The 27,885-nt window shown below is 42.0% G+C and overlaps 1 protein-coding gene across 16 annotated transcripts in view; it reads right to left on the bottom strand.

Moving 5' to 3' along the window:
- Nucleotides 1-27,885, bottom strand: part of LOC141574964 (trafficking protein particle complex subunit 9-like) — a 147,852-nt gene that overhangs the window by 26,343 nt on the left and 93,624 nt on the right. For 15 of the 16 annotated variants that reach the window (XR_012502123.1, XR_012502126.1, XR_012502127.1 and 12 more), the window contains 4 exons: nucleotides 11,547-11,708; nucleotides 10,895-11,018; nucleotides 8,212-8,397; nucleotides 5,531-5,755 (listed from right to left, as the gene is read on the bottom strand). The gene's annotated coding sequence lies outside the window, so the exon portion shown is untranslated. The remainder of the gene's footprint in view (nucleotides 1-5,530; nucleotides 5,756-8,211; nucleotides 8,398-10,894; nucleotides 11,019-11,546; nucleotides 11,709-27,885) is intronic. The other variant, XR_012502119.1, reaches the window with a different exon arrangement.

The raw sequence follows: 27,885 nt of genomic DNA, 5'->3' as shown, positions 1-27,885 counted from the left end.
CTGCTCACAAAAATGTAGTTGGCTCATTTATCCATTATTGAGAAGAAAAATTAAAAATTGTTCATGTTCCTTATTAAAATTATTTATGAGGTGGAAAAAGGAATTTAATAGAAAAGAAAAAATTTGACTTCATGTTAGATATGTTCCTTTGGCTTTAAACCTGTGCCCTGTTTTCTAGGCTCAGACATGCTAGCTCTGCACCTTTTGTAAAAGAAAGTTGCCTTTAGCCTGAAATATCCAGGAGGGCCTATTCTGCGGGCTCTGATCTTTAAGGATGTTAGCTCTTCTACGCTTATGTAGAGATGGCAAGTTGCAAAATAGAGAATAACCTGTTTTTTTTTTTTTGGAGGTTTTAAAGGGTCACCGTGATTTGACCCACATGGACAGCTGCAAGAACAAAGGATTCCAAGGAAATCAATTCGTACAGCAAGAAGTTTGCAACAACCAACCACACCCCCGCCCCTTTTTAGTAAAAAAGGAGACTGAATTCTGACTTGGGGAAGAGGGTTCTCCAGGATATCAGTATGCCATCTTCTGGGTCTGCCAGCTTTTCAAATAAAGTCACTATTCCTTGCTCTAACACCTCATCTCCCGATTTACTGGCCTGTCATTCAGGAAGCAGAACTAGCTTTGACGTGGTAACTAAATGACTTCATTGGAGGTAGTATGTCTCCACTGTTTCCTCATTTCCAATGTGTCACAACCTATAAATTTTATATGCTGTTTAGCAACACAACCAAAAAACCTAACATAGGGAATTGATTCCATGGAAATAAAATTATTTCTACTCCTTCAGACCTTTTTTTCTTTTCTATTTTATTTGTTTTGCTTATTGAAAAGAAAATAAAAGTCAAATCTATTTATTACATGTATTTTTGTTATAGCTGCATATTTTAAATACTAAAAAGATATTTAAATTGCAATAAAAATTGTTCATATATTAGTGTAAAGATATATAAACAATCAATGTGGATTAGGAAAGGTATGAATATTTACTAAAAATCCACTGCACATCCAGTCTTTTACAAGCATATCCTGGAATAAAAGCTCTATGATCCAGGGGTCCACCACCCACATTCTCACTGCCGAGTTCCTTAGTAATCAACTACCAAGGCACCAACATAGAACCACATGGTCAGTATTTTAGGTATAAATGAGGGAATTAGCTCATTCAATTCTATAAAAAAAAACCTTAAAATATTTACTGAACTTACTTACAGACAAAGAAAATTGGACACAAAGAAGTACAGTTTCTTCCCCAAGGTCACAAAGCTAATAACTGGTAAACGCAAGATTTGAACTCATCTGCCTGATTCTAAAAACTAGGTGGAAATCCCATTTGACTGTGGAGGGTCCAGCAGCACAGCCTATCACCATATCTTTGTTCAGATCTAGCCTTAGACAGCCTGAGACAGCACCCCATTCCTATGGAACTCGAGGGCAAGTGATATCAATAAGGATTTTATATTCAGTAGTTTCTTAGGCCTCATTTATATAAAGTGTCAGCAGGTCAGCAGAAAAACTCTGGGAAATATGAGTGGATCCAGAGCTTTTTGCTGATTAGAAACTCAGTCTACCAGGACAGAGTGGCCTTCCCATGAGAGGCCACATGGACATAAACTAAAGGCAGGTGAGCAATGAAAACTAGCAAGACCCTGGAACTCAAGCAAGAAGGACCCCTGCCATCCCCTGCCCAGTTGCCTCTTCGCCCGCATGGACACGATGGCAGAAGACCCAGGTTCTTGTCCAAGTTACACCATCATGGATTCTCACCCATAAAAAGTTACGGCTCTATGCTCTTAAGTACTTTCCAACTCAAATATGATGAAACCAATATCTCAGCAGAATGTCTATATCTCCACTTCCTCTCTTCTATTAGGAGAATATTTCTATGGCAATAAAGCAGAAATCCAATTAAAAACACCATGCAAGAAGCCGGGAGAAAGTCTGCATAAGAGACTTTGTTCTCACGCTCAGTGAATGGAAACACAGAAAAAGTGTTCCTTCTCCCTTAGCAAGTGGGAGGTAGCCTGATTGTGTGTGTGTGTGCGTGTGTGTGTAAATCAAATACAATGAATTCTGGGATATTTACAGATTTTTTTTATCTTACTGTCATTTCATCAGGATGAGACAACCTTTAAAGTAATTTGAATCTAGTGTTCTGAGAGAGTCTCAGGATCTTTTGGTGGAGGAGGGGAAAGGGGAAAGGAAAGGAGGAAAGAAGTAAATGAAGCAAAGGAGTACGAATACTGCTAGGGAAAGGCAAGACGTTAATTTTTTTCCTAATTACATCACACACAAATTATGGACTGGCTTTCCCCCATGTCTTATCAAGCACTGAGTTGCAGAAGAAAGGTGACAGCCCATTTCTTACTGAGCTTGTGATTGTACGTGGCATCTTATAGACACAAATCATTTAACTTGATCAAACACTCTAGCAGCAGGCTGTAATTCTCCTGTTTTGAGAGACAAGAAAACAGGAGTTCAAAGAGGATGTATAACTTGACAAAAGTCATAGGACCAGTAAAGAAGAGAGGATGAATTCAAACTCAGATCTGAATGCAGAGTCTCATCTTCCCACTCCCAGGGCTGGAAAATCCTTAACACACAGGCTCCCCAGCTCCCCTGCAGTGTTCCTGGCACCAAGGATTTCCCATGGTAATGGTCTCCAGTTCTCACAGACACAGCGCTCTGTGCAGCCAATGGCCTCCATCGGACCTTGATCATCTACCTGCCACGCCCAACATGCTTCACCATAAAGGCAGGAAAGCTGGCTTTCAAGTGCATACAAAGCCATCCCCAGTCTAACCTGGGCTCTTCTGCAGCTTCTCCAGCCTAAAGGCAGCCATGAAAGTGCTCAGAGTTTGTACATGAGCCACACTACCTCTCTCCATCTGTCTCCCCAAATATACTACTTAGCTATGACCATTTTGATAATCTTGGAAACAAATTTTTAAAAACAGAAAAGAAAGGATTCTGGAACAAGTACTTTATACTTACAATTTTAAATGACAATTTACAAAGTGAGTATTTACAAACCGAATCTGCCTTCCTAGGTGTCAGTTTTAACAGTTACAAAATATAATAGCAAAAAATTCTCACTTACAGAATTAACAAAGACATCAACAGTAATCTGGAATAAACTCAAAATTAAAGCCCATGTTCTACATGGAGAAAACTACTGGACTCTACTGAGGAGTAAAGTATGAGGTGTGAATGTAGAGACATCAACATATTGCATGGAGGAAAGCAGTTTTGTAAAGATGTAAGTTCTCTTAAAGATAATTCAAAACTTACTAAAAAATCCCATGAAAACCCTTATCTGTTTTTTTTAACTTGAACAATGTATTTTAGAATTCTTCTGGAATAATAAAGTCATAATACTAGCCAAGAATATTTGGGATGGAAGAAAAGAATAAAAAAAAATCACACTTTCAGTTATTAAATAAATTTTTACAATATGTAAGATATAGCACTGGAGTAAGAAAGTAAAATTGACAGAAATAAACCATGAGCTCAAAAAGAGACTCTAGTGTGCATAAGTATATTGTTCAGGTGGGATTTCAAATCAAAGAGCAAAGTATGAATTCAATAATTGTCCTGGGACAATCAGAGAATCACCTGGAAAGAACAAATTCTATTCCTGTGCTAATGACCACAAGAAAAATTACAGATAGTGATGTAAATATTAAAATACTAATAACAACAAATGCAACTCTTTGCTCATATTAATTCAACTTCTCCTCACTATAACAAGTAGTATTATCATCCCCATCTTAGAGATTAAAAACTTACAGAAGTGATTTATATCATTATAAGAAAGTGTTTCTAAGAATAATACCAAAGATAAAACCCAAAAGGAAGACATTTACAATCTTAAAAATATTTTGGGCCACAACGAAAATAAAAAACCTACTGAACAAAATGAAAGGCAAGAAATGACAAGAAAAAGCTCTGTGATACATGTTGATGAAGTCAAGGGGTTAATGTTCATAAAATACAAACAGCTGTCACAAAGCAACAAGAAGCTCCCTCACTTAAATGTGTGCAAAGGACAAAAGGGATCATTCACTTTTAAAAAGTCAGATGACTAATGAGTGAAAAATGCTCAATAACTCACTGGTCATCAAATACAAACTAAAACAATGAAAACGCACTTTTGCTCATCATATTGGCAAATATTTGTAAAAGATATTCTAGCTAGTGTCCATCTGTGAGAGAACAAACTGTGAGCGACATTTTGGAGGACGACATGTCAATGGATATGTAAACTCTGAAAAACGTGTGTACACACAGACTCAACTCAACTTCTAGGAATCATTTCATTTAGAAAAAAAACAGTTCAAAAGATGTACTCATCAGAGCATTTACACAGCACTGTTTACAATGGTGGGATGAAAAGCTGAAGTGAAATCATATCCAGTGATAGAGAATTGGTTACATAAGTTATTCTACAGCTTTTCATTCCCCACTGGAGAAGCAATTTCTAGAGTCACTTGAAAGGAGCCTGTGATGAATGTAAATGTCACATCCAGGGACTAAATTTCCAGAAGCCTTAACTAAAGGAATACTCATACAAGATCACAGGTATGTTTGTACAAGAGGGATGCCAGTCAAACATCCTTTCTGAAAGTGGAAAATGGAGAAAACTTAAGGGTCCAACATCAAGAAAATGATGCGGTAAATCACGGCGAGACGTGGGCTCTGAAGGGGCCGGCGATTCGGCATGCTCCAGGGCCTTGTCCACATCACTCTCCCACCAAAGGTGTCCTTGCACAAGAGACCACACCTGCACATCAGGAGACCCCTCCACTCTATCTGAAAGGACTGGGTGAGTCTGGAGTGGGAAGACGTCTATGATATACCCGTGAGTGAATAAAGCGAGCTGCAGAACACATACAGTATGGTCTTATTTTTCAATAAAGCATATATACACACACATATACATAGATTTCTCATATAGGTGTATGTATGTAGGTATGTATGTATTTATGGGTATATATATATATGTCATAGGCATAAATCTCATGAAATATATACACCACATTGTCAACAGCTTTTACACTCAGGAAATAAGGGGAAGGGAGTTAGGGGCCTTTCGGTACCACCACAGTTCTCTTTTCAGTATTTCAGTTAAGTATACTTGAATTTAAAAGTTTATTTAAGTCCGAAGTAAAATGGACGATGCCTCCACAAGACAGAATGCTATACTGGTCATTAAAAATCATGCCAGGGGAGATAGAATATTGCAGAAAAACATGTAATAAGCCGAATGGAAAATGGAAGTCTCCACACAGTAAACAGGCACAGATTGATCGCTGGTTGTTATGACAGAGGTGATACACACTGACGAAAAGAACAGAAAATAGAAGTTAAAGTGTTAATTACTGTCTCTGAGTAGTGGGACAAGGATACCCTCTTTTGCCCCTTTTTTCAGACTTATTATATTAAATACACATTATTTTTCATCTGAAAAAAGCATTTTTAGATGTCTAGTACCATGCATTGGAGAAAATACATGAGTACTTACAGAAACAAATAACTAGGAGACACCGCAGCAGCGTCACACAATGAAGAATGGGCGATCCTGAATAACAACGCACAGTTACATAAGGACCCACAAAGTGAGAGCACCTGCTGTAACAGGGCATGGCCCCCTTCTAGTTGTGAGTTGTGTCTTCAGGGCTGAGACAGTTCTGAGCACCGCCAGTGTCAGTGCTGGTGTCTGGATGGATACCACTGGAGGTGAGGGCACCTGCAAGCCGAGAGGAAGAACAGAAATCATCCTCTGCTTTTTCTGTCTAGTTTCTTTGTTACTGTAAAAGAGAGGCGTAAATAAGATAAACTAAATCTTCCCTGCTGAAATTTAAGTAATGAAACCTTTTTTAAAGTCTTCACAGCTTATATTCTGCCTATAACTGTCTTTACAACAAAGCATCATATTTATTAAATGTTAATTAACTCAATTAACTCCCTGTTGAAACCTATTAAAGAACATGAAATGCACTACGTGAAAGCACCACGCCTGCAGTGACTAACTCAGCTGTCTTGACGGCAGTGCAGTCAGCCCCCACCATCCTGTGGCCCTGAGCTCCTGATGCTGCTAAGAGAGCACGCTGCCGCCTCAGATGGAGAGGAACTGTGAAAGCATTTTCTGAAGTCATCAGCACTGACAAAACATAACTGACAAATCCCAGGCTTCTTGGAGGATGTCAATTTCGGTTTCTGGCCAACACCCGTCAATGAGCAGAACCACCCCATTCCGAGCCATGGGACACACGTGGGAAGCAATTTTGGAGAAATTTCCATGTATAGAATGTAACCAACTATACATAGAACTCTGAAAAAGGAAAAGATGAAATAATCTGATTTTGGAAGACAGTCAAAATATTCTCCTAAGCCTTAGTAGCTGCAAAGGCTGGGCTTCTCCTCATCCACTTATTTATTTCACATCCAATGAGCATCTCCCACAAACCCTGTTTCCCTGTGTCTGCTGGGAGCCTCAGGCACATTCTTGCTGTCGATCTTATAAGTCACAGGGCAGACGCGTGTCTCTCATGCCTGCCACCCTCACACAGGCTCGCCTCCTAGCCTCAATGAACTTGGCCCCATTTTCTCACCTGTTTATTTGGTATCTGTTCTTCTGTAAGCTGCCTGAAATGCTTTTTGGAGCAAGTCAGAAGAATGAGTGGGTAGAGAAATGGACAGTTGGACAGGTGAGAGGTGGGCAGACAGACAGAGAGACTCCAAGAAAAGGGGAACAAAGAAAATTTCCTGTTCAGAACCCTCTTCTAGTCAGGGAAGAAAACCGCCATGGAGACATGTGAAGAGGCAGGTGGCTTAGGGCTGTTTCCTGAATTCCATGAAAAGTCCCACCAAGAGAGAGGGTAGAACTATAAATAATAAAAGAAAAAAGCATGCATGCTTGAAAAATATATCTACAATATGTACTTTCTAAAGAATAGATTCAAATCAGCAGGGCCCAATAACACAATCCTTGGGTATTTACAGAAGTGAGAATCCCATCTCCAAACCACAAGGCATCCCTTAGAAGCACTGAGAGTCTTCACGGGGCGGTCATAAAGCTGTCACCGCAAAAGCTATGCTCTCCTGCACTTACGAGGAATGAGCAGCTGTGCTAGGGCTGCCCACGTGCGTCACTTACACCCCCCAGAACCTCTACGGGGGGGACGCCTACCGAGCCCCATCTCTGCAGGACAGAAAACTAGTCCGAGAGACTCTAAGGCGGCCTACCAGTTCTCCATCTCACAGGACTGGTCATTCCAGAGCAGGACTCGAACTCGGACCCACGTTTGTAATCAAGGTTCTACCGTGATTTGTGTGCTTATTTTGTGTATAATACATTTGTTTCTGGCATGAAAGGGCATTTAATAAATGATCGGTTGTCTTGTCTATCTCATTAGCTCACAATCTTTATATTTTTGAATTGTACTCTTTTCCCCTGGAGAAAGGAACGGAAAGAGCAGTGGTCAGAATGAGCTGGGGCTCCATTCTTTATCTGTTACCTCATCTCATCCAAGTCTCCGACCAGGGAGAAGGATCAAATGTCCTCCTCATCTTTAAAAGAGAGGTCTCCAGTGGTGGTGACTTACTCAATTCCAAAACCAAGTCTGGGGGAAGGGCACATGCAGCAACCAGAGCAGTATCATGTGTAGGAAGGTGAAAAGAGCTCAGGGGGTCAGCCTGATTTAATTTCAATTGATAAAAGAATACCACACACTAAAAATACTAGCATGAAATGGATTGGTTCTTTCTTGACATCTAGCAAGTTTCCACAGCCCACATGTAACATTATCGTGAACTAGAGAAAGGAAGAGTCCACAGATAGGGAAAATCAATGCCACAGGCAGGCTGAAACCCAGGCTGGAGGAAAGGAAGAGAAAGGGCATAGTTAAGAAAAGGGGAAAGTCTGCGAAAAAGATATCATCACAAGGACTCTCAAGCATCATTCAGCAATCATAAAATCATTCATTCAAGAAAGAGTTACTTAGGTCCTATTTTGTGCAAGATTTTACAGAGGGCAAAGAAAGACCGCAGCATCCATTGTAGCAGCAAGTGGTGGGACTATAATACAGTTCTGATTCCGGTACCTTGCACACTTTTACTCAGTATTAAGGGAAAAAATAAAGTAAAATAATACTATGTAAACTCTACACATTGTTGAAAAAAAATTAAAGAAGACCTAAATACCTGGAGAGACACACCACGCACATTCCTGGATCAGATGACAGCGCTCTTGGAATGTCAGTGCTCCACAGAGCAATCCATATATTCAACGTGGTCTCGATCACAATCCCAGTGGGCTCCTCTGCAGTAACTGACTAGCTGCTGCTACAATTCACATGGGATTTCGAGGGTCTCAGTAACCAAAACGTACTTGAAAAAGAAGAACAACGTGAGAGGACTTGTAATTCTCAATTTCAAACCTTACAACTGTATCTCCAGGTGAGATTAGAGGCCATTTTAAGTTGTTACTGTGTTTATCCTTAGTTTTTAAATTCTCTACAACGAATATACCTGTTAGAATAAGAAAAGTAAAAAGTAAAGGTTTTTAAAACATGCACACCGATTCATTCATTGGGAAAAAAATTATTTTAACTATAAAGAGATAAACAAATATCTAGTGAAAAAGGACTACTTAAAAACAAGTGTGCATTTACATTTTTCATAAATTGAAAGCTGAAAAGCACAAACACATCAAGTTTCTAGGGAGACCTGTGAAACATATTAGTAGTTATTTTCAAAAATTCTAATTGAACAATGAAAACTCAACAAAGGGAAAATCGTGATTGACAGCCAACTGCAAACACATGGAGAGCAAAGGCCTAGAAATCCAAGTTCCTTTAAATCTGCTACTAACTCAATAGGAGAGGAAATTCCTCCCTGAGGGGACAGTGGAATCCCATGCATAAGACAGGATACACAGTACAAACTGCAGTAGTATTGGGAGTGAATTTCTTAGAAGAATTCTAAAGTTACAACATTGCTGAAAAACTATAAAAACACTGACAGACAGATTAAAACACACAGTCATATATATTATATAGAAACATATGAAGTCTGCTCCCATGTTGCATAGAAATACAAGCATATTTGTGCATTTATAGGCACTGATTACTTTATCTCAGATAGAATACTTCACCTAAAACAAAAAATCAATAATACACATCTCTTGTCAAAACTACTTGATAAGTTACTCTGCTATGTAACCATAATGTGTCTAAGATAGATCTAAAATTAGTGGAAAAGATCTTTGTATGGTTTCTTGAATTCTTCTCAAAATTCCAAGCTTAATTTTAAAATAGATCTGAGCAGTATTTCTATATTATCTTTTCCCTTGTGAAATGAACAAAATACTCTGTTGTCAAAATTCTGTCCTTACAATGATTCACCAGCACTGTATCCTCACAAAACTCCTGGACAGCAAGGCGCTATCCAGACACTGTGACCAAACAAATGAAACACAAGGAAGACAGTGACCCTATTCTGGGGGGCTTATAATCTGTGTCAACACCGGGTTTTTATTTGATTGGTTTGATTGGGTAGCAAGATAAAATCAATCAAGTACTTTCTTCTTTGAGCATTCTGTAAGACATGACTCTTTTCAGTGTCATGAGCAGGAAAGAGTTAAGCATGACTTGATTAGGTCAAATAGCAACAATCATCACCGGAGAGTGAGTAATAAAGAAGTTAACTGATAGCAATACTTCTGCCTACATGAGACCTAAAATAAATCTACACTGATATCCAAAAGGAAAATGAGGAGATGAGGTCCCCAAAGAGAAAACAAACTAACAAGAAATCAAAAACGGAAACACTATTTCATTAACTATTCCATTCAGTAGTGGATCATGGTGGTGAAGAGCACAGATGCTTGGGACAAACATGAGGGTCTGAACTCCCACAGCACTGGGTAGCTGTGACACAGATATGTCAGTGAAATTTTCTGCATCTCAGTCTCCTATCCATAGACTGGGGACAACAACCGCACCCATCTCCTAGAACGGTCCTACGAATTAAGTTATTTTATATATAAAATTTTAAATAAAATACCTCAGATTTTAAATAATACCCCAAAAGCACAAGGAACAAAGAAAACAGAGATAAATAGGAGTTCAACAAAATTTAAAACTTTGCTTCAAAGGGCACCATACAGAAAATGAAAAAAAAATACACAGCAGAAAATTTTTTCAAATCATTTATCTGATTAGGAATTTGTATCTCCAAATGAAAAAAAAAAAAAACAACCCTACAACTCAACAATAAAAAGGCAACTCAATTAAAAGGTGAATAAAGGATCTGAAAAGGTATTTTTCAAGGAAAATATACAAATGGCCAATAAGCACAATGAAACGATGTTCAATATCATTAGCTCTAAGGGAAATCAAGTCAAAACCACTAGGAGAAACCGCTTCACACTCACTACAATAAGTTATAATAAAAAAAAAAAATAACAAGCACTAATGAGGACACAGAGGAAGCGGAGTTCAAAGCAGTTGCTGGTGAGGACGTAACACAGCGTGGCCACTTTGTTAAACAGCCTGGCAGGTCCTCAGGGAGTTGAACATTTGGTTTCTGAATGACCCAGCAATTCTGCTGTCTGGGCACACACGTAAGAGAACTGAAAACAAATGTCCACATAAAAACTCCTAAAGGAATGTTCGTGGCGACACCACTCATCACAGCCAAAAAGCAGAAACAACCCAAATGCCTATCACCTGATGAATGGGTAAACAGTGGGGCCCAGCCATACAGTGGAATATTATTCAGCAATAGCAAAGCATAGAGTACTGACCCAGGCCACAACGTGGACAAACATTGAAAACGTTACTCATTGTGAAAGAAGTCAGTCACAATAGAAGGTTCCACTTACATGAAGTGACTCGATTTAAATGAAATGTCCAGTACAGGCAAATCCACAGAGAGAGAAGAGTGGCTCCTTGGGGCTGGGGTAGGATGGGGAAGATGGGAATATCTGCTTATGCATACGGGGCTTCCTGTTGGGGGGAAGAAAATGTTCTAAGATTGAATGGGATGCACAATTCTGGGCATAGATTAAAAACCACTGTACATTTTAATGGGTGAATTGTATTAAAACTGTTAAGAAAAAAAGCACCTCGGGCCAGTACCTTCCCATAGTAAATGCAAATTGCTAAATTTTATTATAGGAAGAAGAATCTGCCCTCAGCATGAAAGCAGGAGATCAGCAAATGTGAGTTAACCGAAATTGGACAAGAGCATTTCACTTGAAACAGTTGCTGAGTGTACACGAAATATTCAGAAATAGGGAAGTTAGTTTCACATCACGAAGAAGCATTCTGCTTCAAATGCAGATCAAGGATTCGGCAAGCCCAGCTGCTAGAAATGACCAGAGAAGAAACCTGGTCTGTAAAACAAGCACCAGAGCCAGCAAGGAAGTGGTGATGAGAAAAGCAGGCGGCCGAATATCTGGAAGAGTTTGCTACAAATAATTTCTCCACTGAAAATTCAAAAATAAAATGAAAGTGATGTAATGCTCTGTTGACCTCACGTGAATGGGCTTCCTTCGGTTCTCGACTGTTCTGTAACCCCGATTGAGAGACTCAGGAGAATCAGCATGGCTCCTGGGAGTCCCCAAATGACTGCCCACCAGCACGCTGACCACCATCACATCTGCCAGGGTTGAATTGCAGAGAAGAGACCAAATTCTGAAAGGAAATGTTGACAAGGGAAGAAAAGGCTGCAATCAGTCCTGGGACAGAGGCCCTCTGAGCAGAGGCCAGAAGGCTTCAGGTGAACTGCAGTGGCCCTGGGGCAGGAAGGGACCACGGGGGAGCATATCTCAATTCTCTCCTCTCTCTCCCTCGGGTAGGAGAGATAAAGCCTGCATACTTCTCACCTGGAACTGTGGCATCTGGCTGGCAGAAGTCTTACCAGCACGGAATGATTATTCAAGACTCTGTGTAAAAAGTCAAGAAATCGAGAGGGAGTAGGGAGCCAACTCCACGAACCTCTCAAATGCTCCCATATTTATTGTGCATAATCAAAGGAAAAATTCACCAACAGTTGTGAGATAGTAAGGAGGAACTTCGGGAAAGACGGGATGAGGCAGAGATTGTAAAATCCACAATGAGTACAAAGGATTAGTGTATCTTTAGGGAAGTCTTGGGGTGAGGGGAACAAGATACATTTTTAGATATGTGAATTACAAAGCAGACCACCAGAGCAGCCTGGTCCTTGTTTTGGGGATAATAGACTACCTAACAGCACACAAGCCCAGCGTTTATAGCTGAGGGCCACGGTCCTTGCTTTGCAACCAGCAGAGTGCTATCTAAAACATCAACTATGCAAGCAAAGCATTGTCTCTGCTTTTTAAGGCAAGGAGACTGGTGTGAGGATGCACAGGCACTTGCTTGCAAAGCAGTTTCTAAGCATATTTTTTTCTTATCAAAGTTCACAGGCGGCTGGGGTGTGTTACAGTTTGTTAAACCAATCATGGGCTTTCACATGGAACCATTATGGAGGACACCCTAGGATGACAAATCCTGCCTCTGGGTCTTTTCCTGCCATCTTCAGCCACTCTAGCAGGGTCTAGGCACATCCGTGAATAACGATCCTACAGAACCACCCAGACACTTAACTCCTGGCGCTTGAAACTTAATTTTAGCTCTACACAACTTACCGTAGAAAAGTTTCAGAAATAAAAGATATGATATCCCTTTTATATCTCATCATATTACTGATTTTTCTGATTGCTCTAAGCTGCTTCTACTTGGTAAAGCACATAATTCTACAGGTGAACTCAGTAATTTCCATTGGGCATATCTATCCATTTTGGGCTCGCTAACTTCTATTGGTCAAATATCGATACACTTAATTGATTTATTTGTTTATCAATTTCAGCCGGGAGGAGAGGGAGTGTCACTCTGTTCCTCAGCCCACCCTCAACTCTTTTCTCATCAACTCAGGACTCCTGAAAACAAAACAAAGTATTTGTTTCCCTTCTACTATTTCCACAAACACAACAGGATACATCAGCCTGGAGAAAGAATTCAACACAAATGTTAAAACAAAAATCTACAAACCTGAAGCAACTCCATCTCCGAATCATGATACACAATGAAATGAGAGTAAGTGTGTCAGGCACAAAGCATGCGTGAGCCTGACCACCTCATTTCTATTCTTCAAAGGAAGGAAGGTTTTTGTATTTTTTTATCATTCTTTGTCATTGATTCTGATTATGCCAAAAAATAGTTTATGAAATAATTATGCACTGCAATAACAGATTTTTATTGTATCAATTATAGATGGCATTCAGAGGGGATAGGAAAACCCAGCTCTGTAAAAAATGCAAAATTTCTTCCCCTGTTAAGAACACGTATACAAAATGCAACAGAGAATTCAAATTCTTGTGGAGAGGAGCAAAAGCCACAGAACAAAAGCAAAGTCATTACAATGAGTCAATTCAAAATTCACTGGACAAACATGCTCAATGCATTCAAAGAATTTTAAAGGCACACTGCAAACCATTCACTTAATGATCTGCAGGCTAGAGGAAGCATTTCCCTCTTTAACAGACAACAGAAATCAATAGGGTGCCCCAACAAACAAGGACCAAAGAACAATCAGGTTTTTAACGGTTCTCATAAATCAGCATGTTCTAAACATCAAAATCCAGAAATTTTAAACATTCATTCAAACCACAATGAAACAAGCATTTCAAAAAAAAAAAAAAAAAAAAAAACCAAAGAAACTAAGCACACAGATCATGTACATAGATTAATGAGCATGTCTTCTACCGCTGGAAGAAAGAACAGGCTATAGCCTTTTACTTGAAAAATAAAACTACTTTTAAAGATAACTGCTAAAACACATTTCACCATTCATGTTGCCTTCAAAAATCTGAGGCACTTGTGTCTGATCAGAAAAGCAATTCTGAGTAATAGTATGTTACAATTCAGCACCAGTTTGCTTTAGAAGAAAAAAGAAAAGCTACTGTTCCTCAAATCCTGCACAGAATGTGAAGTGCCTCCCGGCCTCTTTCTCCTCTCGTTTTCTAAGCTCATGCTCCCCAACCCTTCTGAAACAAGTATGACAACCTCTTATTCCCAATATGCCAAATGACAAAAGAATATCAATTTATTTGTGTGAATATATGTCTACACCTTGAACTGGAGGAGAATGGTATCAGAAGGCTATATGGAACATATTTCTACCTTCCTGAAATCACACACACAAACGTTCACACAGACACAGACACAGACACATACCCCCTGGATTACTGGACACTTCACAAGCTTAGGAATTCCAACTTCTAGAAGATAACTTTGTAGTTAGTTTAAAATACAATTCTGTCAGCTTTTGAAAGCTTTGATCATCTGCTAAACCATCCAAATATCAAAGAGACCCAATTAGCCTTCTCTGTAGAATGTAATTTCCATTGATGGCAAAACAGACCCTAAGAAGTACTGGATCAAAGACTCGTGTTTATCACTACCTATGATCGTTTTTAAGCACATTAACAGATTCAGAAATGTATGTCTCAACAACATTTATTCTTATTGAAATAGCATACGTGTTCAATTGTCTATACAGAGACTAGGTCCCATGATGGTGTTTAAGATCTATTTTGTGTATTGCAATATTTATTTTCAAGTGCAGACAAGGAGGGTGTGTATTACTCAGTTGTAGAGCACCTACTTAGCATGCACAATGTCCTGGCTTCAATCCCCAGTACCTCCAAAAAAATAAATAAAAATAAGTGCATATTTAAAAATAAGAATAAAGTTATAAAAAATACAGACTAAAAACCACTGCAATCTAGCTGCTACAATTATACTAAAAAAACAAGGGTTTCTATCAAACACTGACTATATGCCAATCACAGAGACAATCACAAATCACACCTGACAACCATCACGTGTGATTCTCAGCAAACCTACTAAGTAGACACGGATGAGCAACCCGGCACTGCGGATGAGGAGACGGATCTCGGAGGAGCCGTGGACGCTGACCGTCCTGCTCCCCGCGACACCACGTCAGCCCAGGGCATGCGCTGACAGAGCTGCTCTGAGGGGACACCCAGCTGCATGGAGCCTTGGGGCACTGGGGAGTCCCAGAAAACACTAAAAATTGTTCAGTGAAAAACCAGCTCAAATATACTACATTGTGCCACATCCTTTAAACATGGAACATGACTGAGACTTTTTGATGCCTCCGTGTCCTTTCCGCCATCATCAATTATTTGCCCTCTCAGCGTGACCAGTGATGAACTGGACCCCTTGTGAAGTGCACTCAGAAGGCAGAGCTTTTAAAGCTGTTTTATGAAGTTTGTAAGACTCTGTCTATGCCTCACACAGGCGGTCATCCATCACTTCTCACCGGTGTGGACGTACCACCTGAAATCACTCCTTTCTCCTTTTTAAAATCCCTTCATCTAATCCAGACTTTTCAACAGCAAAGCAGCAGCTCAACCACAGACAGTGGACAGCTTCTCACCAAATGGACTTGAACAGCCCATCGGACTACCTGGAAGCCCTTTTCTTCTATTAAACCCACTTCCGGGTACTTCATCATTTTCTGATTGGTGGACTTGGACACCGACTGGCCAACTCATAGAGCTCCCAGCCTCATATCCGGGGGTGGGAGAGGACCCTGCTGTTTGGAGAAATCAGTGAGGAAGGCGGACATCCTCCAGCCAGGTCTGCGTGGGTAGAAGTGTGACAGTGTGCTCAGAAATTATACCGTTAGCATCCCTGGGCTCCCATGGACTGGTTTCACATTAACCAAACTCATGACACACTGATGCAAGAAAACCAGAAACTTATTAATGTAACAGAAGAAGTGAAACTATAAACCAGACTGTAATATCAGAGTTCAACCATGAGTACATTTCCTCCTCCACAGCCCAATCACGGGCAGGCAGTCACATGGCAACCATGGACAGAAGCAGAGCAGGAAGGGTTTCTAGATTAACTCAATGGACTAAATTTCTGTTATACGAACAGATCTACTGCCTAGAAAATAATTAACGCTAATCACAGTGCACACTTCGTGGACAGTGGCCGAGACATGACAGTGAGCACCTGTGTAACTCTCCTTTCCCTGTCCTTTCTGGGCTAACTGATGCAAAGTGGTACAAAGATTCAGGGATGCAGATACCTCTAAACACCCAAAGCCCATCTCTGGGAGCCTCAAAACCAGACAGCCAGGGTTTAAATACCAGCTCTGCCACTTACTAGCTCTGTGACCTTGGCCAACTTACTTACCCTCTCCGTGCCAAAATTTCCACACTGTAAAACTGGGATAACAATCAAACCCTCCTTACTCGCTTGTTGAGAAGATTGAAGGATTCATTTCTGTAAAACTCTCAGAAAAGAATGTAGCACATTTTTGGTGTTCAACAAATGTCAACTTAATATAAAAGTGATTTACAAGTCTCCCTTCTAATAATATTATGTGTTTCCTGGCTAGTATAAGTCCCAAAGAAAATCCTTATTTCTCCTTTTATAAACTCTTGGGGAGCACCCTCCCATTCCATCCCACCACCTGTTTAAACTAGGGAGGGGATGCCTCCTCCCCACTCCTCTGGGCCATGGAGAGTGCTTCTCCCTTCATACCCCTGGCCGCTGGATCACAGCTAGCCCTCGTCACACTAACAGGGTGAGGTGTGAGTCCGGGGAGACAAGCAGGGAATGTGAAACCCTACCTTTCCCTCCAGTGTTGGTCACCATTGGGAAGCACCTGGGATGCTCAGCTCCATGTCAGGACAGCCCTGTGCATGAAGGGGCAGGTCCTCTCAAGGGAAGGCTTGCTGTGGCCCAGAGCTACCTGGGACAGGGTGAGTCTCTAATTCTGGGACACAGTATCATGACACACATTTTCCCACAGCCCTGAAGTTCATGGAGAATGTGGCTTCATCAGTAACAAAGAAGACATTTATCGCCTGCCTACTCTTTTGTGTCATCTCTCAGTTGGCTGCTGGAGACAACATGCATATAAGTATTGGATCCCCTTAGGCCCCAACATATATGAAGTAACAAAAAATTCTGTGGCTTAACGTTGGTTCAGGGTGACTGTGTAACAGTTCTGACTCTGCTGATGCTTAATTATGGGTATAGGAACTATGGAACCTCCTCAAATATCTTTCATCATAAAACCAGCTTTTCTTGTTTTCCTGTTTCTTAGTAGTTGCCAAAGACTATAAAATGATGGCTTCACACCAAACAGCAGCTAAAGATTATGAGCCCTCTTGACATACCCACTGTGGTAAACACTTTACATAATTTCTTATTCTCACAATACTACAAAGCAGATACCAACGTCCCAATCTCACGGATGAGGGAAAAACTCAGAACGAACTGACTCAGGCTCACATGGCTCAGTGGCAGCGCGTGCACGCAAACCCAAGTCAAAAAACTACACCCCTTCCTATATGTACCAAATCTCCTACCACCAATTAACACACAGTAGCGGGGTCAATACTCAGGGAACTCAGTACACTTTTCAGCTTTCAGGTGCTCCAGAGGCCGCTACTAGCTGTTTTATAAATTCCCGGCTCACTGGTTTCTAACACTGGAAGAAAAGTCCGATTTTGACATTGTTTACACAGCAAGTCTGAGATGTTCACAGCGAGATGACAGAATAAAACTAAAATATAAGCAGAACAATTTTTCCAGGTAGACAGACATAATGGACATTGTGCTATTCTGAAGCATCAAGCAAAGAAATCAAAACAAAATAACGTTGTTTAAGCCTTCTTTAACAAACAGGAAAATTAAGAGGTAAGAAGGTGCAACAAGCGCCACCTATGGCTAAAAAGACCTTCCAGGTTTCCAGGAAGCATGCAACACAAAAATTGCCTGTAGGATCAGAAACGAGAATCAGATAACTAAAAGCTTCTGTAGCACATACTGCACTTTGCTTCGGGGGAAGCGAGGGTAACTCAGTATTTAATCTGATATTGCTAATACTCCTGAATATAAACAAAAGACACAGGCTCATGGAAACTCATCTTAGAAGAGGAAAGAATCCAGTCCAGCCACTTCATTTTACAGGAGGGGAGACTGAGACATGGGATCTGTCCTCCTTGCAATCGGCAGCAAATCTCTCCTAGGCCTCATGTCTTGCACTGTAGCAAAAATGAACAGATCTGTACTAGGCCTATATTCATAAAAGTCGCGTCTGTGTTTTTCCGAAAGTAGGTTATCTAAGTATCTTGCAACATACTTCTCAAAATCCAGGAAATCATACGTTTGTTGAAATACAAAAACATTTATTTACATAATAAAACAGCATGAGCTTTATTCTCTCTATTAAAAAAGTTACATGTCAAATCAATGTTTTGATATTTTAAACCTGTTAAGAGTGCAGGAAAAAAGATCAAAATTTTCTTTAATCACAAAAGAGAGAAGCTTATTCCCTGAAAATGATCAATGTGGATTTTTCTAAACTTAATGAATCTGGTCAGAATCCAACGAATTTAAATGTCTGAGTGGATGTTTACACGGCAACATGACATCTGAGTTCTAACAATACACATTCTGTGTAAATAATCTTCAAGGTCGTCTGCTTAAGGCAATTTAACTAGTCCCTGTCTCACTAGAATGATACAGATTTCATTAAAACTTCATAGTGCACTAAAAAATAAATGAATCCTTGTTACTTTAAGCCATATTCATATATATCATATATATACATATTAAGTATGCATCAGTAATAAGCCACCCTCTTTAGTATTCAGAGTTGATCCTTCTAAAATATCTGTCATTGTGACAGCACATTTTTACTAAGCACCTCTTGGGTTCTTTGCATACAAGGCTACTAACTCTCACAGTCAGACAAGTTAAACGATATTACTCAAATTTCACAAACGAGGAAATGTACTTAAGCCATGAAAACAACTTATATATACATCATTCAGGAAAGAAAAGAATAAAGATTTTCTTAAAATATTCACTGACAATCTTTTCTTCCATATTAAGACTACATGAAACCAATTCAGTCTTTGTATTTCTGTCAATAAGGGCCACTAGGGAAAAACAAGTAACATCATCAGCAGTGGTTGGACTTTCAAAGCCCCCTTCTCATTTGCACTATAATTATTTTTAATGTTTTGTTTTTAGTGCTTACAGAACACTAAAATACATAAAAATTAACTTTTTATGCCACTACCTGAGAATTAAACATCTGTGAAAATGTACAATTTTAATTTATGCCACTCTGTCTCATATTCTCACTGATGTCTCCCCTTTGAAGGCCTCATCAGGCTGAGATCACTAAAATCAGCCATTTATGGAGTCACAGGAGTTCGGGTAACCACTCAACGGGAGGCTGATTAGAGGAGCAATTAAGAACGCATCCTGTGCAGCCTGGGTTCCAGCACCGAGCTAGCCACCGCCAGCTGCGTGTGATTTGGGACAAGCTGCTCCATCTCTCAATCCCTCAGCTGCAAAAAAGGAGACACTGATACCTACCGTCAAACACCTGCTATGAAGTAAAACATGAGGAAAGTATTTTAGCCTTAAGTAGGTGTCCACTCAGAGCGAGTTTGGTCATTATGATGATGAGGATGTCTGTTAATAAATTGAGCTAGACCAAAAAGGAGAAATCACCTTAAAGGAGAAACATTTTAAGCCAATGAACATTTCCTTTTGGATGGATTGCAGAATATTCTATTCATTTTTTTAATAAACCAAGTTTTGCCAATTAATAATAGATTTACAGGTTCATGGACAAGTCTCCAGAAAAAGAATTAGAGGCCTCTAACCTCTGAATACTAAGAAAGTAAATTTTAAAAAAAATCAGGGGGGAGATTATACCTCATTTGGGAGAGTATGTGCTTAGCATGCATGAGGCCCTCAGTTCAGTCCCCACTAACTCAATTTAAAAACTTTTTTTTTAAGAAATGGAGAATTAAAGCAAAAAGATGGAGGAATACAGAAATTTTTTAGAGACTCATCTCAGATTTAAGATGGGGACAAAACCATCCATTTCTCAGAGGAAATCTTGAGAACTATGTAAACTGAATCTGAGATGTCTAGTCTTCTAACATTATTCATGAATTCATATTACCAAGTCTTAAAACTACCTGATAACCCACAGTGGTGATACTGATCATAACAGCTGCCAACACGGATCTAGCTCTGGCTAGGAATGCTCTGTTCTGACATCTCTGCCCCTGAGGCCTCACCAGGCTGAGAGCACTAAACTTTGTCATTCATGAGCATCTCGTGTAAGTCCTCCCTTTGTGCTCCTCACTCTCCCCTCACCAGCCCTTCTGAGGGAAACACTGTTATCATCATCCCCACCCGCAGATAAGGCCACTGAGGCACAGAGACTAAACCCTTTCCAGGTCATATTGGCATTAAAGGACGTCTGTGTTTCTGCTGTTTTGCTTTTGACAAAGGAATCTGAGATATCAATTCAAGGGAGACTGTTAAATAATAAACTCTGTCAGGTCTTCACCTCAAAGAGCAGATACTATAAATTCCTGATGTAGGATGAGGCTGCCGCCACAAACTGACTCAGCTTGAAATTAATATCCAAGATGAAGCAGCGGATACACGTAAATATTCACGATTGTCAACTCCGCTCACGGGTCTGGGCCCTTCACTGCCTGAACTGGGGTGAATACTCCACCCGTGTCAGGGAGGGAAGCGCGGCTTTTCCAGGTCTCCCCAAGGCTTCACGGGCTATTTCCCCCCACAGACTGTCCTCAACAATTAAAAAGCTCTCAAGATTTTTACACCATGCAAAATTGAAATACATTTCTGCAGATGGAGCACTTTCTCAGGCTTAAACTTATTTTGCCTACACTCAGCAGGGGGGGAAAAAGAAACAAGACTCTGCAAAGTCTCTGATTCTCACCACTCACACTAGTAGAAAGGCCACTGCACAAGATGTCTCTTCAGAGTGCAGGGTGAGAAGAAAATAAAGCCGCCCCCAACCACAGGCACTCCCAGAGACAGAGCTCAGCAGTCTTCTGCACACTCACGGTTGTGCAGCCCTCATCACCATCTATTTCCAGAACACTTCATCACCCCAGAAGAACACCCCGTCACTAGCAGTCACTCCCTAACCCCCCTCCACCTAGCCCTTTGCAACCATCACCTGCTCTCCGCCTCTGCATGTGCCTATTCTGGGCATTTCAGATCACTGAAGTCAACAATATGTGGCCGTGTGTGTCTGCTTCCTTTTACTTAACATGCTGTTGTCAAGGCTCGTCCATGTTGAAGTGGTATCAGCATCTCTTTTTTTTTTTGAAAACGTTAAAGTTTATTAGAGGGTTGTAAGTAATATCAAAAAGAGTAGAGTGGAGCATAAGTGATTGTGTTTCAAAGGGAAAAGGGCGGGTTGAGCAGTCAGAGTGGACTTCCCAGAAGAGGTGGCCTTTTTCATTTTCCTCTTTTTCTTTTTTATTCACTCTTACGTCTGAATAATGTTTCACTAAGTGGAGATTGTACATTCTGTTCATCCATTCAGCAGCTATGTATGGACGAGGTCCAGAAGGATGAGTGTAAGAGGCGACTTGCAGGGATGGCATTTAAGCAAAGGGCAAGATGTGCTTTCAAAAAAAAAGCCAACAAACAGAGGCGCAAGGAAATTCAGTGCGTTTCTGAGCAAAGTGCATGCTTGCTTCGGCAGGACAACCGTGCAGGGCTGGGGCGGATATTGGCAGGAATCACGGCGTGGGAGTCACCTGAGAAGACTCCCCACTGCACGCAGCTCAGCCAATTCTCCTCCCTCATCCTGTATGGTTAGAGCCATGTTTCTAGGTTTCTCTTATTTCAAGTAATAGCACTTTAACTATATATCTGATAATCTGCATCAGACCACTTTACCTCCAAGGCACAGAAAATTATTCACTAACCGGAGCAGCTCCAGGACAGAATGGTGATGGATTAGGGAGTCCTGCAGCATCCCAGCCTGCATGCAGAAACCCCACATGTGCCCTGGTGATGTCCAGAAAATTAAACGCATGGAAATATCTCACTGCTGGTACACGACATCTGCCCTCAAATTGCCCCAAACTCATGCTGGCAAAGCACTACTCAGCCCTCTCACTACAAAAGAAAAAAAAAATGCTAAGAAGGTAAATTTAGGCTCTTCCATTGAAAACCAGCAACCATCAATGCCAGTATCTGAGCTGGAATGCTCCTGACTTCTAAAACCACTGCGCCGTCACTTTTCAAATGTGGAAGTCATATATGTATTCCACGTAGATGATATTACAGTAGGATTTTTCTTTTCAAAATTTCCAGTTGCAACATTAGCACAAGAAAGTTTATGTTTCAGCTTTAAAAAAATCAATTATCTTCCAATTTCTTAATTTTGAACCTATTATTATTTTATAAATGGAGCTATGCTGCATAATATAAACAAACTGTTTGAATTCTGCAAACAAGACCATTATGACCTCACTATTTCAGAGCAAACTTTAATGATGTTTTGAGAGGTGGGGCCTGGGGTGCTCACTAACAGCTCTTTAAATACTGACAAGGATGTGCTATTAAGTAATGCAAAGGCTCTAACTCCACATTAGCTCAGAAACCAAGGAAACTACACCAAAGCCTTACTTTATCATTTTTAAATTTTGCTATTCTTTTGAATATTAAATTTCTTTAAAGATATGATTTTTTTTTTGAGAAAGACCACAGCTGTATTAAATTTCCTCTCACCAAGAAAGCAATCTTTATCAAGAATAAATACCCCATGGAAATCGAAATGACGGGAGGTTTCTAGCTAAGTGAACATGCAGATCTGAACAGAAATCTAAATCCTATCAGATCTCACTCGAACGAGCTCAACAAAGTCCTGGGCTACCCTGGAACTTAGCTCTTCTGTTCCAAAAGTTGGCTGAGATAAGATCATCACACAAGGAGATGAAGGAGAGAAGAGGAAAGTCCACCTGGCAGCCTCCATCTCTTTTCTTACAGCGAAAAGTCGCCTCTCGGGCGACCCCGATAACAAGCCCTCCCCATAAGGAAATCCGGCATCCACACTGCCCCTGCCATCCCCAAGCAGCCCTGACGCCCCTCTCCCAGCCTGTGAATGGCCTTCTAGTGGCCCCCCAGTTGGTGGCACCCTCCCCCTCTTCCCCGCTACACACACACACACACACACACACACACAGAGCAACGGCAGCCTTCCCAAATCACAAAGTTGATTACATCACCCCACTTCAAACCCTTCAGAGGCTCCCTGGTGGAATTCTAGCCCCGCCCCCGACACTGCTCACCCAGCCTCACCCCAGTTCCCAGGTCCCCAGTGACCTCAGGGACCCCCTGTCCTGCTCCTACTTCCCACTTGCCTCCAGGCTCATTTTGATTGTTTCCCAAGGAAGACTTCCCTCCCTCCAACCTCCGCAACTTGTTCCTCTATTCCTAGAACATTCTAGGCTAAGTCAACTTTTGACACTGCTAAGCTCACAAGAAGCAAATACATTTTGCTTACTAATGTGGGTCCACCCACTCTCCCCTAGACACACAGAAGTGCGCGTGTTATGAATAAATGAATGACGGGGTGGGTCTCAAAGGGACAGACAGACCTGCTCTCGCCCGTCCCGACCCTTCTGTCTGTAGAATATCAGAAACAAAACCAGAAGTACCTTTCCTGAGGGTCACTTCCTGCTGACACCCTTCACTGCCTCCAGTGTCTGTTCAAATAAAACCCAACGTCTTCCAAAGCCCTTCACCCCAGGCTCTCTCCAGGGTCCTCCCAAGCAGGGGAACACTCCACCCTGGACCACACAGGGCACTCTCCCCAGGTCCCCACCCCACAAGCCTCCAGGCCTCTGCCCGGGCCGCACCTGCCACCTGAGCCACACTCTTCACTCCTTCTCCTGGCTGACACTTACTCTGTCCTCACGATTGAATGTAGAGCCCATTTCTTCCAGGAAGTCCTCTCTGATAATGTCCTTTAGGTCTTGGCAGGGCTCCATCTATAGCAACAGTACATGGTGACCAACTGGGTGTTTGCCCACTCCTTTGAAACCACAAACTCTTGGGGGCCACGTGGGAAGGAGTGAGAGATTACAAGAGGGGTGGGGGAAGCAAAAAGCAAAAATCACAGCCCAAGTCCCAAATTCAAGGATTCTTTCTCAGAAAAAAGTATAAACTATTTCACACGTGTGCAATTTGGCTACTATTTTTGTGGCTTGTGGACAGCAAGAGCTTGGTGTTCTAGTCCAAAACCCAGATTACATGCAAAGAAATGTATATATTCATATCCAAAGGAAACCAGAGCTGCTCAACAACAGTTTGCAGTTAGAATAGAAAGGAACTTTGATAAAGGCAATCTCACTCTCCCTCTTCTTTCTTTTCTGGCATCATATAATTTTAGAAGTATTTGCATGACTAAGAGATGGCTACAGCCCGTGATTCTGCACTGGAGTGTTTGGGGCTGAGGAAGACCAGATTACATTCACTGCGTAAATGCAATCACACCAACACACTGATAGGTGCCGTGGTGGTGGAGCTGATGTTCCAAAGCAGGCAACATTACTCTGTAAGAGAACTCTAAATAGAAAGTAAGAATTGCAATGTTCTGTACTCAATTTCATTCGATATATGGGTCATTAACTGATAGAATATCTTCACTAATGTAACCCAAAAATAAATTGTCAACGTCGATTTTCTTCATCTGACCGTTTTATGCTAACTTTGGATATCAAACCCTCACTCCATATGGAAAGCTCAGGCCTACGCTGCAGTAGTTACATCCCGTGGAATAAAGCCTATCAAGGGAGAACTGGAGAGTTTCCCTTCAGAAGCTGCTAAGTCTGGTTTTGCACCTGTACGTCATTTGCAACCACGTCATCGTCAAGGAGTAAGACCTTACCTCTGTGGGGCGAAAAGCACTGCGGTGCTTCTGAATCATCAAAGAACACTGAGCTTTGTGAATCTGTCCTGAGGCACTTAAATCGTACTTTTTGTGAAAGGCTCCAAAACTGACCCAATTCACCAATCCAGGTACAACAGGGAGGTACCGGAATTAGTAGAGAGAACATGCCCTTGAAGTCTGAAAAGGCCCTGCTTGAATCCTGCTACAGCATTGACTAGCCGCTAAACGGACCAATTCCTTAACCCATCTGAGAAGGCTTCCCAATCCGCAAAAGGGGGCTGCCACCGCCCACCTGGGAGGCATGGATGAGAATGCAACACGCAAGTAGGGCTGCCGACTGGTACCTGACACGGGGCCTGACTAGCTTCCCTCTGCTGCCCTCCTCCCCCTTTAAACTTGCACTGTTCCCCCTGGTAAGGGTTAAACCCCTGGAAAAGACTGCCCGAATCTTCTGTGTATCCCTGGATACATGCATTACCCTTAGGAGGCCAGAAAAACAACTGCCTCCTCCCCAGTCACTATCAATGTTCTTAAGAGTCTGGGTATTTTTAACTCAATTTTTCAGGGAGACTATTCCAGAACTTTGCAAGCACCATTCTCCAGGTTGGCTCCCCTCCCAGTGCCCATCTCTTCTCACCTCAGATCCTCTGTCTGATTGCCTTCTGTTCATTGGAAAGCGAGTCCAGTAGGGTGGCGACTCCCAAGGACGCCATCCCTCCCTCACAGGTGAGTGTGACTACTTTCTCCCAACTCCAACTCCAGCTTCTTAGAAGTCTACCCTCCCGGACACTGCAGACTCTGCATCTTCCCAAGACAAACACGTGGCCACGACCTTCCTTTCAGATTTCTTCCAGGCTGGCCCTGCCCAACCCCCGGCCCCTTAAGGATAAATGGCATCAGTCTGAAAATCGCAAACGCCGCAGACTGACACACCAAAGCTGCATGGTCTGGGCTTTCCTCCAACCCAGGCACAGCCCTGCCCCGCCTCAGCCTCAGTCTGCAGCTCTCAAGATGATCTAATTCATATGCACGGCTGCGAACACCAGCTAAGAATGACGACTCCCAACGTGTATCTCTAGTCCGGCTCCTTCACCTGAGCCCCAGGACCATAGACCCGAGTGCCTCTTTGAAGTCCTAACTTGGATGACAAATGGCATCTTAAAAATGTCTCATGTCCGCCATTTACTCTGGAATTCGATTCCTGGCAGGTACCTCCCAGACACCCCATTTTAGTAACAGCCCCAGCTGTTTGTGTTTGAGGTCACATTCAATTTCCACTGTTCCCTCCCCCAAGCCCTGCCCTGGAATCAGTCCTGTTATATCCGTCGATAAGCCCATCTCAAGTCTGGTTCTGTAGGGACCACGGCCGGAACCCCACAAGCTCACAGCATGGTGCACTGAGTCACAGTCCTCCAAAGGGTGCTCCCTGGAGGGGGAGGCATCTCCTGCCACTGGTCACCTCAGAAGGCACTGTATTCTCACAAAGGAGGCCCAGGAGAAGGGACTCAAGGTTCTCCCCTGGTCTGAGTTTTGAAGGGCCCGAGGTGTGGGGGAGCTCCTAATTAGCAGACACACTTGCCAGTAAGCAGACGAGGATGGAGGAACCCAGGCAAGGCTGTTCTCACTCCGAACCCTGGGCTCTCGTGAGCCACGGGAAAGGCCTGTGTCCAGGGCATAGCCCGGCCATCACAGATCCCAGCCTGCATTTGCCAACCCGGACAGACTAGACTCGTTCTACTTGCGACATTTACTTCTGATCTGTTCCCCACCCACAATGTGATGGACTCATTCAGATATTCTCTCCTGTCTGAAGCGAGACAAATTCAGTGAAAAATGAAGTGTCCACATTTGGACCAGAGCATGAAAGGAGAAACAAGGCCTCATGGTCAGCATGATGGTGGTGGCCAAACACTTTCACCGGGTGAGATGAACCATGGTGGGGGTGAGAATCCAAGGTCCTAGGTCAGCCAAAGCATCTTCCTTCACAGTTGACTGGGGTGTTGGAGACTCACTACCGCAAACTAACGACGAGGCCGACAGTGGTGGACGTCAGCTGCAACAGACACGGAGTCAGCTATTTACTGCCAACATGGGTTAAAAGTAAAGGCCGGTGCAGGGAGGCCTGCACGGCTGCTGAGGCAAACCACAGACCCGGCTCTGAATGCCCACTGGCTGGAGCAGGGTGGAAGCTACGGTCCCCTTTTGCAGTCCCTATGTCCACCAGATCCAGGTGAGCCAGCTACTTAGGAGAAGGATATGTTGTCCTGATACTCAGAAAAACCAGCCTCGTAAAGGGAACAAAAGAGGGGCATGGAATTTAGACCCAATTCTGCCCCTTTATGAAGGAAAAGTAAAGTAAATGGCACGGGAAATAAAATGCAAAAAAAAAAATTAAATAACAAAACGGTGACTGCTTCCTCCAACAGCTGCTCACCCCCGAGCCTGCCACTTCCTCACCAGTGACCGCCGGCCAGGCAGCGCCGTCACGCACGTCACACAGCGACAGCCAGGAACCGAGTGCCAAGCACGTTTGTGTAAAAGAAGGAATGGAGCAAGATGCTGCAGAATTTGACTTTACAAGTTTAAATACTCCATGAAAAACATCCCTCAGCAGCCGCCTAAATGAATTCGCATCTCACTTCTTCAAAACAATCAAACAAATTTAATAAGGTTGCATTTGTCACCAAATATAAGGAGGACCAAACTGGTTCCTTAAAGCAAGGATTTTAAGAGGTATCAAACACCAGTGGGTGATGTGCTAAAAAAAATTAGAAAATAAAAAGATGACAAGCATAGTAGATGGATCAAGGAAGCTGTTAAGTTTTTGCTTTTTAAAGTGATGGAGACAGCATGGAGGGCGATCTAGCTATTTCCAATGCAGGGTGTGCACAGCCCACATTTTCAGACGCAACAACATGCTCACAGGGCAGTACAAGAGAAAAAGGAATAAAGAAAAAGGAAAAGAGGAACAAGAGAAAATTAGAAACACACAAAAAAAAATGACTTTGACAGCACGTAAAGAATTTACGTGCGTGTGTGAGG

This window comes from Camelus bactrianus, chromosome 25 (genome assembly GCF_048773025.1).
Source record: "Camelus bactrianus isolate YW-2024 breed Bactrian camel chromosome 25, ASM4877302v1, whole genome shotgun sequence".
In the NCBI taxonomy this organism is placed as follows: domain Eukaryota; kingdom Metazoa; phylum Chordata; class Mammalia; order Artiodactyla; family Camelidae; genus Camelus; species Camelus bactrianus.
The sequence above is the reverse complement of the archived record's forward strand: the minus strand, read 5'-3'. Positions and strand labels throughout refer to the sequence as shown.